Genomic DNA, 14,413 nt, shown 5'->3' with positions numbered 1-14,413 from the left:
CAAGGAGTGATGTTGTCACTGCATGTGGCTTTCATGTAATGTCAATGATCAAAGAGCTGCAAAACGTTGTTTCAGCTCACGTATTCAAAGAGAAAAGCTGCTCACTGAGAAGAGTTGACATGTACATGTCAAGGGTTGCTGTGAGGAAAGGATTGTCAGTAGAGTTCAGACACCTGACCTTAAGTTCAAAGAAAGACACAGTAGAAGTAATGTGTGTTTATTAGTCTGGTTTGCTTATTTTAAAACCTGCAATGACTCAAAGATGTCACAGCAAGGATGTCATCTTTATGATCATCGTGACCTTACTCCAGGATATTGCTACAATCCTTTCTGCACCACTACCCTTAAAAAAAAAAATGAGGCCATTAAAGCTTCTGGACTGATGTCATTTTGAGCTGGGTTAAAAAGGTATTGAAATTTATCACCTGGATCATCTGACCAAAACTTTGTAGTTGGTAATGAGGTTAGTTATATTCTACAGTACAGGGTGATTTGTGGTTTGTTAGCTGAAGAATAGCTGAATGTTTGGGATGATTGGTTAGCAATCAGCATTTTTAATTGGTTTGCATGGTGCTATGTTCTTTTGTGAAATATGGACACTGTAACATGGACTGTTTGTGAACTGAGTAGTTACTGTCCATTACAGAGTATCAGGTAACAAGGACTTAAAGGACCAAAGAAAAGAGATATGTCACAAGGGTTCATATGTAAGTTGTATCATAAGATGCTTGTTTGTCAGGTGTCCGGGGCATCCATTGTAATAGAAGAAAAGTGTTTGTATCAGAGCATTAGTTTAGTACTGCTCCATTGTTAAAACTGCTCAGTGTTACTGTGTTGTAGTGTGTTGTAATCACATGGTATGCAATAGTTATGTACTCAAATGGTAAACCTGTTAAAATGCACTGGAGACTGCTCACTTATTTTTAACTTTCAAGAGAAATCAATTGCCATTCTGTGAGATACAGAAGTTACAAAAGTATCTAATGTTAAAGTTAAATGTATTGTTTGAGTATGGCTATAACATTCCTTAGCAAGAGTAATGCTGCAATTTTAATGCTAATGTTGAGGACAACATTTAATTTTGCTGGGGAGGAATGTAGCACCTGTAAAAAGATGTTTTTGTGTATTAATTTGATATTAGTATTCATTAATCTTTATTTACTTTAATGAAAAGCAATGTTCTGTATTATAGGATTAGGGACCAGTTACGTTCTACTGCACTGTCCAGTAGGTGGCAGCATATACCGTTTTTTAGCACAAGAAAGGAAAACACAGAAGAAGTTCCAGAAATTAGTCGGAGTCTTGTTCAAGTGGTCTGTGTTGTTGTTGCGTGAGCTAGGTGTTGCCGGACATCTTGTATTCTCTGCCGATCATTCTGTGGAATAATAAAGTGAATATTTTCTACACCACAAATGTCATTGCAGTCTGGATGGTGTAACATCTCCATAGTTACTACCTCTGTTTCTTGATGAATCATTTCTTTGTGCATTTAATTTTGAGCAGCTTTTTACGGTAAAGGAAAAAGTAATATAACTTACAGTCCATCGCACACATGATATGCACATATACTGGGATTATATTTCTTCTGCTAAAGTAGGGACTAGTTTTGTTGGATGCAGGATCAGATCTCGCAGGGGAAATTAACTAAATCTGAGACTCCTTACCCTGATTTTGAAAGGGGTCCAGAGCTCTGTTTTGGTTAATTTTTTAAAAATTGTTTTGCCACTGCACCATGAAGATGCTATTGCCCTTTACAGGATTCTCTTTTCAGGTACGACAGCACATGTCCCACATCGCTTATCTTAAGCTGCACTCCTTGTGTCCTGCAAGCTATCTTCAAATAAACAGTTAGCAGCTTAAAACCAAAGAAACAAACCCAGTTCTCCTTTGTATTGAATTGGACATTGAGTGTTTTGCTCCTTTGATCATGCAAACATTTTTCATTCTTGAAAACATTGTGCCTGTGTTCCTCCTCCTCTCTCATCCTGATTACTTGAGACTATAGGAGCTTCATCCAGCCTAGATAGTGAGGTAGTTTAAGAATATTCAAAGGAAGCAAGGTTTATAACAGAGGGGAGGAACATTATATGTTGTATTTCCTCCATTTAAGCTGGAAAACAAGGCATCCTTTTTAATAGTTTGCTCATACAATTTATTGCAGTTTGTAGGAGGTCAGATGGAGTGTAGGTTTTATTTAGTAAACAAAAATAACCTGACTCAGACTATTTTTATTCTTTATTTGTTGGTAATGTCAAACTGACATTTACACTTACTCCACTCAAAGTTCTTTATTGGCACTTATCAGCAACTCTCTTTGAAGGATTACTCTACTCAGACTGAGAAAACTTGGTGGAAACATTTTGTTTTCTTTTACAATCTCACATTGATCCCCCTTCCCTCCTGTTCTCTCTCACAAGAAAACAAGGTTGTTGTTTTTTTTAGATCACAACTGTTTTGTTATTTCATGCCTCGCTGAAAGAAACACATCAAAGCTAAGAGACAAGACAAAAAAATGGGTGGAAAGACGTGTCTTTGTACCACACCAGGAGTGACATAAAGGTAAATATATCCTGCAATGTTTATTTCTCAGCAGAACAACAACTATGAAATATAGGAGAGGAAGTACACAAGCATCCTCCAGTTACACAGCCATGAACCAAAATAACAACACACACTCAGGTGTTACTTTTAAGTGGTTGCATCTTGGCTTTGAAATGTTTATTTTCATCCTAGGCGGTGATGTGATCTGTGATAAATGATAAGTGAGCCACCAGCACTAATTGCTATAATTTCTCATCTGTGAAATGAGCACACAGCAATTACACATGATCAGATGTGATAGAATGACACCTTTAAAAAACAGGGCTACTCTGCCAAGTGATAATTCTGTGTACTGCATAACTGAACATTTTTTAATAAGTGTAATACCATAAAGGTTATACTGCTGCAGAAACTATGCTTAAAAAGCTTTCAGCTCTGTTAATGACCTCACCCTATCAATAACGTTTAGTACTGCAGAATAAAAACAGAGTTTATCAACCCACATAAACAGATACGTAAGACGCGGAAGATACACTGCAACTGTACCTATTTCTTGTGAATCCATACTGTTCTCTGTTGCTAATATTGTAACCCCTTTTTCACCCTTGTTGTGTGTGCAGTGAGTGATAGCTGTGGGACAGCTATATCAACGGATCAAAGCTTTCAGAGTGCTGGTATGAGTCGTGAGTCTCATGAGTTTCACTGAAAATGTTGAGGATAGGAGGCTAGGGGGCTCACCTATTTTAACTATCAGCCCTGTATGGTTATTGGCATAAGTAGACAACAAAACATAGTGCTTTGTCTTTTTTAAATTAACCCTCCTGTTATGTTTGTTTCTCTGGAACAGCAATAATGTTCCTGGGTCAATTTGACCCGGGGCATATTAAATTACCCAAAAAATCCCATTACATATTTATTTAAATCTATTTTTTAAACTCCATTACTAACCATTTATATCAATATTTAGTCCATTGGTGTTCTTTAATTCTCATTTTTAACTCCATTACTAACCATTTAAATCAAGATTTGGTCCATTGGTGTTCTTTAATTCTCACAGATCATGGTTCAATGTGGATAACTCACTAATTTTTCATTAAAATTCATGTTAAAACTTTTTTTTTATGGAAATTGGAAAGCCCTAAATATACATACAATAGTTTTACATGACATTTATTTTTGTTTATTTTATTTTAAATTTTGAATCTTTTTATTTGTGTGAAGTGATATTGATAAATTAATACAACTCCTCTTCTGTCACATGCTGCCCCAGATTTTTATGCTGCATTTAGCTGGATTGGAAGGCATATATTGCATAAAATAGACTTTTAAAAGGTTCAATTTGACCCGCAACATAACAGGAGGGTTAACTGAATAAATGTAATTTTTCATTCATTCATTCCTTATTTTACTATCACTGCTAACAGATATCAGCAAGTAAACACTACTGATAATTAGCAATTAAATATGGCACTGCTGGATTATACTTGCTGCACATTTATTGTAAATCCAGCACACATAAAGCAGTGAGTTGCATGTTATCTTGAAACACAATTGTCTGATATCCCCTTAATATCACTGTGCATTTGGATATGGTGCTCTGGTAAGCTTGGATCATCAAGATTAGTTAGCTTCATCTGATGTTGCATATTGATTGGCTGGTTTGAAGATGTTTTTAGGAGAAGCACTCACAAAACATGATTCTGATCCTAAATATGACTCTAGCTGAGAAAGAAAAGTCAGTCTTTGAGCCTTTGGACAGTTTTGGTATCTAACAAGCATTTAGACAGTGAACAGTTACATTTAATAGCAAAGACTACCTCCTGTCACTGTTTTCGTGGAAAATTACCCCCTCCTTTGCAGCCACCTTTTACTGTTGTTTCACAGTAGCCTACTGTTTTGATATAATTATTTACAGACAGAAAGTCATATAAATATTTTCCATAAAGGACACACAGGGGCTAGGGCTTCATTTAAACTGTAGATCAATAACTACACAGAAAAATTGGAGAGTTGGAATTTCAGGGTTAAACATTCCAGAGTTGATTTTAACTCCCAAATTGTAGTTTTAACTATTTCTGATTTAAATTGTGTTCAGTGTTGGAGTTAACTGACAGTGTTGATCCATCAGTGTTAACACAACTCTCAGAGAGTCAATTAATCTAAGCTCCGCCCAGGTTTCCCGCACATTCCACCTCATCGGTTTGAGACACAGAGACGAACTGGCTAACTTTCTCCTTTCGTGCGGTTCTACACGGTAAGTGGGATGAAGTCTAACTTCCTGAAATAAGAATTAATTGATGCTGTGAACTGCTGTGTGTACAAAAAGACCTCCGTGGAGAATATATTCTTTACAAAGCACATATTTGCAAGGACTTAGCAGCAACTGTATCATGGTTAGCTAATGTTAGCTAGCTGTCTATGGCAGCTATTTTTACATCTAGGGTTGCTAACTGTCCCGTATTAGCCGGGACATCCCGTATATTGGGCTAGATTGGTTTGTTTCATACAGGACCTCAATTGTCCTGTATATTGACTATTAACTCTTGTAAATACAGCAGACTGCACTCTACAGATCCTAGATCAGATAAAACGGCAGTGGCAGATGATGTGCCAATCACACCGCCTGTCATCCATGCTCACACGCTTCAGTTGTATACAGTGCAAATGCGCTAAGTCCTGCCAAAAAGTGTGGAGAGGGTTTTCTCTCTGATGGCCATTAAATGGTCAGACTCAAGAAACAGATGCAGCACAGTACAATATGAATATACGCTGAATTCACACCACTGGCACCGTGCACCTGTCCCTTATTTATTAGTGAGAAAGTTGGCAACCCTATTTACATCTGAAAGTAAGTCTTCATTTGGTATAAATATGAACAATAGATGGAGGACTGCAGTAATCTCATAATACTCCCCCAGTTCTATTCAGACTCAATGTTTGGAATTCTTGTGACTTTTTGTCCTCAGCTTACAACCATGATACAGCATATCTGTTGCTGACACATCACCACCTTCAGGCGAACTGAAGTCTCCAAAAAATAGTAAGGAAATGAAACAGAAACTAGTCTTAATAGGTGTGCCTATTTCAAATTAGCAAGTGAGAAGATTTTCTAACAAACATTTGTACAATGTTTTTCTTTTCCCTTATTCCAGTCATGCTGCAGTCTGGTGAAGCATCTCTGCAACCAGCCAAGTTACTACCCGTACCTCCTCACTGTTGGACATCAGAAGAGCAAGACTGACAGCTTCTGCATTGTGATGAATAAGCATCTCAACCCATGCCAGGCAAACTGTTCTCTCATGGCATTTGATTAACTTTTTAAAGCATATTTTGTGTTGAATTTGTCTCATGTTTGTATATGTTTTATGATTTAAAAGGTTAATTAAATGTCATAGTTTAAAAATTACTTTGTTTACTAAAATACATTATTTCAAGTAAAACTAACACTAGCCAGGATGTTAAAAACATGTATCCTAGCAGGGTTACTGGTCGAATCCCTCTGTGTTATTTTAACTTTGATAGTGAGTTAAAATGTGTCACAATGTGTCTCTCAAAAGTGTTGATTTAATTCCAGAAAGTTGGCGCTATATAAACTCTAAAAAAAGTGTGGAAATCAACTCTGGGGGAGTCAAATCAACATGGCCTTTTTGCTGCAACTTAAACTTTCACACAGCCGCAGGACCATCAAGTACGAAGGAGCTGTACCCAGAAATGATGTTGCTCTCACCGAGAGTGACACCAGAATAACAGGGTGCAAACATTATAAATCAGAGAGATATAATACATCTTCACAGATATTTGCATGGAAAATTTTCAACCAGACCTACACCTTGAGCACTAAACATTCAGATACTGTTGCTTTTGACTTTATCTTTTCCAGAATAGTTGATTGAATTCATCTTTTTTTTTAAGATTTCTGTTGCATTTCAAAAGTAAACCTTATTTTATTGATATAAACAAACACTTCATTGATGGGAGGAACATCAAAAAGAAGTTCAGTGTAAAACCATCGCACGGTGGAAACTCCGAACACTGAAGAACTAGGTAAAAGAGGTCGCTCAATAAAGCAGTATATATGTTGGAAAATCCCACTACAGATGTGTGTCATCACATCCTCAAAAATGTTTGATTATAACAGCAAAAACTGTGTAACAGCAACTGACAGGGAGCAGAAACATGGGAAAAAGATCCAGTCCCTGACTAATTACCACATCTTATCTACAGGGAAGTGTTGGTGTCTGCTGTCCCACATGAAACAAAAATAACAACCTGCCCAGTTTAGATGCCGTTTATTAATTGAAAGGATAGAAAAGAAACCCTCCTAGGACTATAAGCAGACTGTTCTCTAAGAGTCAATATTATTACCTTGTCACTGTCAGTGTCAGTGTTGGTTAAAGAAAGCAAACACTAACAGCCTGCTCTAACATATACAACTGTCATCAAAATGCCATCTGTCATCACATTCACTGTGCCAGATACAGAATCTTGAACGTAATACGATGCAGCTGTGTCTCGTTAGTTTTCATAGATAGGCACCAGAATGACATGCGTTGTGAAACAGCTTGGGGACTGTTGTTCTCTCTGGTTTGACAAGGTGGCAAAATATGACGCGAGTCCAAAAGAGATTTAACAATCTCCAGTTAATGAGGAGACAGAGTAAGAACTAGGAGGAGGGGAGAAAAGTCAGAATCTCTACAATCAGATAAAAAGTGAGGTCCTTGTGGTCGAAATAAGTGGCATAATTTAAAAAAGCACTGTAATAAAACTTTAGAAACCTTCTCTTTTGCTCTTCTGAAAGCCGACAATTAGAATACAGTGCTAGAGTGCATCTCCAACCATAATCAAACTCTTACAATACCCTTAAAACTTCTCAGTATGATCTCCATATAATTTCTTCAGCTGTCTCTATGGTGACAGCAGAATAAATATCTATCTCCAGGAGACCTTAAAGTTACTCTATGTTGCAGCCTGCAGCAATGAATGGACCCAATTAACCTCAGATAGGTATATATTTATATATACCAGCTCCATAGTTACCTCTCACCAGCTATGACGTTCGCTAGAGAGCAGTTAAACTTGTCAATCATCTGACTCAAACCATCAGCAAATCTGTCACCCTGTTACATATTTACCAAGAAATACAATATCTCACCAGGAGGTCCAAAAATCTATATCTGTACAACATGTGAAAAAATAGGACATATCTTAGTTTTCAGATCAGCATCAATAAAAGGTGGAAGAAAATGCATTAGGAGTGAGAGAGCAGGTGTAAAAGGGCTTTAAATGTCCCTGCTCTTCAGCTTTAGGGATATAGTAGAAACACTTTAACATTTATTTGTTATTTCAAATCTCAAAATGCTTATTTTCAAATCCAATCCAATGTTTGAGAATCAATTATTACCATCTCTACCCCTCGGGTTCACTTATGTATCTATGTGTACGGTGTCAATTCAACTGAAAGTCCATTCATTCCTATGGGAATCTCTGTGATATCTGATGTTCCTGAGAAACTCCTCCCCTCCTCAATATTTTGGTACAGAATCTGCTTGGAACATGTTCAAACAATTTAACAAGTGGATTTCAGAGAAGCCGTTTGATAGTGTGCCAGCTTAGCTAACAGACTGCATACTAGCTAAAAATGCTATTTAAAAAAAATTAAGTTGCTCAGGTTGATTGTGAAGTTTGTATGATTAAAAAAGTAATATTATTCTGCTAAGATATGTTTAGATAGATTCAGATTGTCTTTACCAGTTTGAGATAGAATACAGCCAGATTTATCAGACAATCTGTCTGATTACTACAAAGTAATGTAAACCGTAAGCTGTGATGATAGCAACAGTGTTCAAAGTTGTGATATCTGTGTCATTCCTAAAGGTGTATAAAGGTGTGTCTGTGGGGTGCCGTTGGCCTAGGGGTCTAAGGGCCTGATCTACTAAGATCTCAAATAACGAGCGCTATTTTGCGTGTGCAAACTAAAACATTGCATGTGCTATTTCTGGGCGTGTTGCGGGTGATCTTCTATGAGTGCGTGCGCAATTGATAACAAGTGCAAAAGTGGAACGGACTGCCCTTAAATGAGGATTTTGCGTGTGCTAAATCGCCTGTCCCCATGGATAGTTTTGGAGAGCAGAGTGGCCATAGACGAAAAATAAGTTTGAAGCCATGGAGTTGGAGGTTTAAGCGGAGGACAGTCGCCTTACCGACGCAGAGAGCAACTTCTGGGTGAACGTTTATAATGCCTGCCTTGACCAGCCTAAATGGAACTGTGAACAGGTTTGAGGCAATTCACCCCAACACACTGCTGCAAGCATGAGATGAGGAATTACACCAAGCTTAGTGAGTACTACAGTCGGGACATCGCCCCCAGCTTCCCTGGCCAAATGCTTTCTTTTAGAACCTCTTTGAAGGACCAGATACCAAAGCAAAAGTCTCTGCCAGGGGTCTGGCAAAAATGCTCATTGTCAACCACCCAGCAGTGAGGTTTGCGCCCTCCTGTTATTTTTTACTCTTCCCGTCACTTCTGCACAACTTCTGAGCGCTCATTCTCGAAGTTAAAACTAATCAAAACCCCCTTGAGGAGCACGGTGGGACAGGAGAGACTGAGTGTGGACTTGCCACTTGTCGATTGAGTATGACAGAGCAAAGAAAATGGAGATGCAGCGCATCGTGGACAAGTCCGCGGAGCTTAAGGCTCCTTCAAACAGTGGTGAGTAGGCCGAGTACTTCATGTTGATTTTTTGTTTGTATTTGAAGATGTGGGCCGCTGTGCAAATTTGACTAAACTTTATAGTTGTTGATACAGTGACCTACTGTGCTCTCATTAGTTGAAAAAGTTAAAGTGGGTGTCAGAATGATGCGGTCGCTATCCGTGGAGCTGAACTGCTTTGAATTTGTGTTTTATTTATATTTTATTACAAGAAAATGCAGTGTTGCAAGGAGTTTCTCCATAGGTGATATGGCATGGCTCCTTTTTGTGACAGCCATTTGTGCGTAACGCGGTGCCAGTTTGCACCTGCCTTTCAAACGTGTTAATATAGACGCAAAAACGATCTGCTTCAGGTTTGATAAATCACACTGCGTGTGCTAAATGATTACATTTGCATCTCCTCCTCCCAGTATTTTGCGCGTTCTGATAATCTGAGTATATTCTGCATATTCATGAAGGCAAACACGCTAAATGGATAGCGAGTGCTATTTTGCTCATTTGACAGAGGCAATCCTCGGTGTTCGCGATTAGTACGTCAGCTTTGCGTGCGCTATCAAGTTTGCATGTGTTTTTATACATGCAAACCTTTAGTAGATCGGGCCCTAAGTGCGCGCCCCACATACAGAGGCTATAGCCCTCGTCGCAGAGGTTGCAGCTTTGATTCCAGCTTCGCTCATTTACTGCATGTCCTTCCCCACTCTCCACTTCCCCCATTCCCTATCTCTTTTCAGCTGTCCTATCAAATAAAGGTGAAAATGCCCAAAAATATATATACATAGAAAAAGTAGATGTCTTTGCAGCAAAGCCCGAGAGAGAGTGCTTCATGAGCACAGAAATGTCAAAATAAATATTCCTGCAGATATTGGAAATACTCGGGTTAATGTGAATTATAACAAAAAAGCACGCTCACCCTATTGAACCACCTGCTTAGCAGTTATTCCTTACCTATGGATTTTAAGACTAATGCACCCTAAATAGGAATATCTTATTCCAAAATAACAGAAAGAATAGGAAAAAATTGCAAAAAAGCAGAACCCACATTATCGCCATGTGATAAATCATTTACAAATCACAAATGCTATGACTGAAATAACAGCCTGGATACAGAAGTTTGTGATAAAAATCAACATTTTTCTAACTGTCTTTTCTAGGAGGACATTTTCCTCAAAGGTTTCTTCAAGGTTTTCAACAGAGACTATGGTTTAAGCTCTAACTCTGGTTTCTTTGCTGCAAGCCATGCCATCTCTCTGTCTACAATTTATGTTCTCTTTACAGCTATCTCTTAACAGAATAGCCAAAAATATCTGAAGTAAAAGAAATGTGTATCGTAAATGTTTTATCTTTAAAGATACCAAAACAGCAACCAATTTAGAGAATATTGATTTAGAGACAAAGCCTCTTGGTCCAAACCCAATCCCAGATTTTTTTTCTTTTCTTTTCTTTTTTTCCTTTAGTCCCTTTAAATATCCTTTATACAAAAACTTTTGCGCAAACAGCAAATTTCAGGAGAATTAAGTTGCAATTTTACTTTTTTCCATCTGTGCACAAAGGTTGTCCGATGAAATGAGGAGCTGTCTGGCACATTGAAGACGTATTGTTCTTTTAAAACAAAGAAAAGCAATCGATTCTTTGACAAACAAAAAACAAAAAAAAGGATTAAGTTGATCGCACAGTATTTTACTGCTGTTTAGAGGATGCATTGCTTCGATGCACCCTGGAGAGCCAGGTTCAAAACACATTTGCACTCCATCGGTAACACAAAAGGACACACAACAGCACTATCTTCCCTTTTGAAAATCAGTCATTGAAGTCAGAAGCATTTGTTGATAGGATGAAAGGGCCGGAAAATGGCAAGCCTTCATTTTTTTCTGTTTTTTTTAAAAATCATGTTAGTTTGCGCCATTGGGTGGATGTTTTTGTGATGGTCAAGTAGGTTGAGCAGCAGCAGATTTTCTACACATATTAGAAACTGCTTAGACACTGATATTAGAGACTGCTGCATTACACCATGTCCAATAGCATGGAAGCATCAGATATTTATGAGAGGCCGTTTAGGCAGTATTTCATACTTTATAGTACACACTCTATCATACTCTCACAGACACACTACAATACCCTCTTACATGCACAATCATACTCTCATGCACACACTATCACACTACTATACCCTCTTACATGCACAATCATACTCTCTCACAAACACTACCCTCTTACATGCACAATCATACTCTCTCACAAACTCTACTATACAATCTTACATGCACAATCATACTCTCTCACAAACACTACTATACCCTCTTACATGCACAATCATACTCTCACAAACACTACTATACCCTCTTGCATGCACAATCATACTCTCTCACAAACACTACTATACCCTCTTACATGCACAATCATACTCTCACAAACACTACTATACCCTCTTGCATGCACAATCATACTCTCACGCGCACACTACTATACCCTCTTACATGCACAATCATACTCTCTCACAAACACTACAATACCCTCTTACATGCACAATCATACTCTCACGCGCACACTACTATACCCTCTTACATGCACAATCATACTCTCTCACAAACACTACTATACCCTCTTACATGCACAATCATACTCTCTCACAAACACTACTATACCCTCTTACATGCACAATCATACTCTCACGCGCACACTACTATACCCTCTTACATGCACCATCATACTCTCTCACAAACACTACTATACCCTCTTACATGCACAATCATACTCTCACGCACACACTACTATACCCTCTTACATGCACAATCATACTCTCTCACAAACACTACTAAAATTGCTTACATTAAGTTCACACTACTAATCTAAATGAGGGACAGTGATTGTGTGCTTGAGAAATTATGATGGTTTATGTTAAATGCATGACATATTTAAACTACTTTCAGTAAAAGAGAAAAGCCAGATGACTGTCATATAGCCATCTGGCAAAGAGAAAGGCAGAAAACTCATCACATTTTCTATTTTCAAGGTTTTATTTCAAGGTTAGCTACTATTTTTTTCTATTTTTTTTATTATAATGGGTAAAATGCAGGGGCAATTCTAGGATCGGATGTTTAGGGGTGCTGAGCCGGGCAAGATAAATTTCACTGTTTTGTACATTTTAATGCAATTTCATTCCCACATTTGTGAAAGAAAAGTACAACACTTTTTGGGAAAGTCTGTGACTAAACCATCAAATCTGATCCACAGCAAAAGAAGAATGGATTGGAATCATAAAGAAACATATGGTAACCCTAATTTCTGGGGAAAGACAACTCATTTTGATACAGCAGCTCCTCAACATACACATAAACTGTATGTATTTTCCTGGAGTAAACCAGCCCCCTTAGTGAGTACTAAAAATACCAAAAAATGACATTGGAGTTATTTTTTGGACTTTCAGTTGAAATGCACAACATGTAAAACGCGGTGGAGCTGCTCTATTTTTGTTGTTAAAATATTAAGTTTCAACCAAGTACTGTATGTTTTTGAAACGTTTCTAGCTTATTAAAAAGGACATACAGTAAAAAAAAAATTAAAAATCTCTCAAATTTTAGGGGTGCTGGGATTCAAACGCCTATGGTAAAATGTGCTATTTTAGACAACTTAAAAAAAAATTAAAGATTCTAGAAGACATCTCAGGACCCCCCATTTGTGTCTCACGACCCCCCAGGGGCCCCCGACCCCCACTTTGGGAACCCCTGCTTTAAGAAACGGAGAGCTAAAGGTGCGCTATAACAACGTCCATGCCCTCACGGGTGCCGTAGTAGAGCGCACATTTGGGCTGCTGAAGGCTCGTTAGATGTGTTTGGACACAGCTGGTGGCAAGTTACTCTACGCCCCTGAGAAAGTGTGAAAGATAATTCTGGCTTGCTGTGTTCATTAAATTAAATGAATGACCATTAGGCGACAGTTGAATATCATCACTTTATCCCTCATTTCGGGAACATATTCCTGATATGGAGGTGTCTCCAATAATCACAGGCATTCTTTAATCCTGAGCTGTCAGATCAGGTGGTCCTTGTCCTCCTCCAGTTTCCTTCCTTCTTTTCTGTTCTGCTAATATTTTTATTAATTTTTTTTTAATATCAAACTTTAATATCAAACCTTATTTTCTTAACCTGAGCCATGGTGCGAACCTCAGGAGACAGCATTAACAGCCTCAGTAAGAAACCCTGGCTTCATTTTTTTTATTTTATTGTGACTCCTGCTGACACGCTTCGGAAAAGTGTTGGTTTTCTTGCCTCAACCTCTGAAACAATCACCTCTATTACTGCCGAGGTGAGATTCAGCGTCTTGATGCACCGAGCAGATGTCCTTATATGGATAAATTGGACAGACAGTCAGCTCACGGCACTCTTTGCTGCAAAAACGTCAAACATCAAATATTAAACAGACGTCCCCCGGTTGTGTCTTTGTCACTAACGCACACCGGGGGGTAAAAATCCTCAATGAAGAGGAGACTGGTTCACACAGCACACCTGCTGCAGGTAGAGACCAAGCTAACACTGAGCCCCTCCAATAATAACTCAGCCTGTCACAGGAATGCATCACTTTTACTTTTTGCATTATATTATGGGCGGGTCGTGTATCTGTAAAATCCTCTTCATATAAGCCAATCAAACTCTCTCACACACACAACTATTCTCATTCACATTACCTATCATACTCTCTTACATTCACTGTCATTCTGTTACTTACACATGACTATTCGCTTACACATGTACTATTCATCTCTCTTACATATACTGAAATTCTGTTTCATATACCCTGTTACCTTACTTACATATGCTATTGTAACGTTTTACATATACTATTATCCTCTCTTACATTTACTATCATGCAAGAGTATATTATTTGGAGGACAGAAAATTACTTTAGTAAAAATAAATATATGCATAAATAAATGCATAAATCAATACTAAAATAAATACTAAAATATATAAACAAAAAAAAAATGAATAAAATAATACATAAAATAATAAATAAAATAATTAAACAGGACATTAATTAATAAATATCTTGTATTTATTTATTTATACATTTATTTATTTATGCATTTATTTATTTCTGTATTTCTGTGTCCATATGTAAATTGGGGGGTGTACTTTGAGGGGTTACTTAACAGCCATTAGTTAATCTGTA

General features: G+C 37.8%; 1 protein-coding gene and 1 long non-coding RNA gene across 3 annotated transcripts in view; one reads left to right on the top strand and one right to left on the bottom strand.

Annotated features, from left to right (window-relative positions):
* slc2a9l2 (solute carrier family 2 member 9, like 2) overlaps window positions 1–14,413 on the bottom strand; it is a 160,823-nt gene that overhangs the window by 48,493 nt on the left and 97,917 nt on the right. The gene's annotated exons all lie outside the window — the stretch shown is intronic.
* LOC117826267 lies at window positions 4,647–5,947 on the top strand. The gene is made up of 3 exons (XR_004634015.1): window positions 4,647–4,795; window positions 5,508–5,581; window positions 5,694–5,947. It is a non-coding gene; the product is annotated as an uncharacterized LOC117826267 (long non-coding RNA).

This window comes from Notolabrus celidotus, chromosome 1, assembly GCF_009762535.1.
Source record: "Notolabrus celidotus isolate fNotCel1 chromosome 1, fNotCel1.pri, whole genome shotgun sequence".
Lineage (NCBI taxonomy): Eukaryota > Metazoa > Chordata > Actinopteri > Labriformes > Labridae > Notolabrus > Notolabrus celidotus.
Note: the sequence above shows the minus strand (reverse complement) of the source record. Positions and strands in the feature narration are given on the sequence as shown.